Consider the following 1,691-nt stretch of genomic DNA (forward strand, 5'->3'; position numbering starts at 1 on the left):
GAATATGGCCAAATCGAAATTTTGGTAGCCAAATACCTTCCAAAAAGGCCAAATATCTCATATTTGGCCATAAAAAGGCCAATCTGGCAACCTGGTGCCACATAACACGTGCAGTGTTGCCACGTAATTACATATATAAATGCTACTCGGCACAGTAGCTTATTTACAAGGTTGCTACTCGGCACAGTAGCATAGATACATAACCTACAGGTTATAGCAAAACAAGGGTGACCAAGAATTAATAATCAGCTGCCTTAATTACTAGTGTTTGGTTGATGGGGGAAGAGGAAGGAAATAGAAATAGGGATAGAAGAAGAAGAAAGTGTAGCTAAAAGAGGATTAAGGGGAATAGAGGAGGTGGAAGAGAAAGGATGATGACAAATAGTGGGAACGAAAAGGTGAAAAAAAAGAGGGGGTGAAATACAGTAGGAAGGGATGAGAAATGATGAGGGAGTTTGGGAGGAGGTCAGGGAGGGATGTGGAAGGATGTGTGATTAGGAGGGTGGGAGGTATGGAAAGTTGAGCCTAGAAGACTATGCGGAGGGAGGAAGAGAGGTAGAGAGGGAGGGAGAGGGAGGAAGGAAGGGAGGAAGGGAGGGAGGGAGGGAGGGAAAGGTCAGGAGGAACACGGAGGAAGGGGCGAGGTTAAGTTAAGCGGAGACGGGGAAAGGAAGCAGGAGAGGTAGGAGGTGGGAGGGAAGGTAGGGGTGGTGGTGTAAGGGATGTGGGACGGGGATTTGAGAAAGTTGGGTCTGGGATATTATGAAAGGGGGATGACAGGGAGAGGTGGTAGTAAAGGGAAGGACGGAAGAAGAAAAGAAGAGGAGTGGGGGGGAAGGAAGAAAGGTAGAGGAGGGAAAATGAATGGAGTAGGAAGCAGTAGAAGAAGAGATAGAATGCGATAAATAAAAGAATGAAAAGAAATGATAAACAGGATTTGAGGAGATGTCGAGGAGAAGAAGCATGGGTCGAAAAGGGAGGTAGGAGGAGTAGGAGGAGGAGGAAGAGGACAGAAAAGAGATGAGGGGAAGGAACTGGGCAAGGAGTCTAAAGGAAGTCATGGGGAAGGGGTAAGAGAGAGGTAAAGGAGGAAGAAGTGAGGGAGGGTGGCGGAGAAGGATGAGAGGGAGGTAAACGGTGAAAGAAGTGAGAGGTAGAGAGTGTGGTAAGGGAGGATGATGGAAGGGATAAGAGGGAGTGTGATGGAGGTAAACAAGAGAAGGATGGTCTTGGAAAGGAAATGAAAGGATGAGAGGGGGGAGAGCGAGAGAGAGCGTGTAATGAAGGAAGGAGATGGGGGAGGAAAGGCTCAAGACAGGCGTTGCTATGGTGTTGTCTAGGGGAAGCAGTAAGGTAATTTTTTAGTTTAACAAATTTATTAACAAAGCTTGGAGTACAGTCTGCCTATTCTGAGTAATTCAGCCAAGTCTTGACACTGAGGGTGGTATCACTTCTCACTGCTATGCAGGACAGAGGTTCATACACAAGAAAATACATCATATTCATTAACAGTATATATACTGTAGGTCAGATTCATGTGGGTGATGTCACTGTTCACTGCCACGCAGGACAGTGGTTCATATACATTGGATGTCATATTTTAATTTAAAGACTAACCAGTGTGGGCTAGCAAATTTGGAATAAACAGCAAGAATGTCCTCAAGCACCCCCGATTCAATGTAGTAATTACA

This window comes from Homarus americanus, unplaced genomic scaffold (assembly GCF_018991925.1).
Source record: "Homarus americanus isolate GMGI-L3 unplaced genomic scaffold, GMGI_Hamer_2.0 scaffold42105, whole genome shotgun sequence".
Lineage (NCBI taxonomy): Eukaryota > Metazoa > Arthropoda > Malacostraca > Decapoda > Nephropidae > Homarus > Homarus americanus.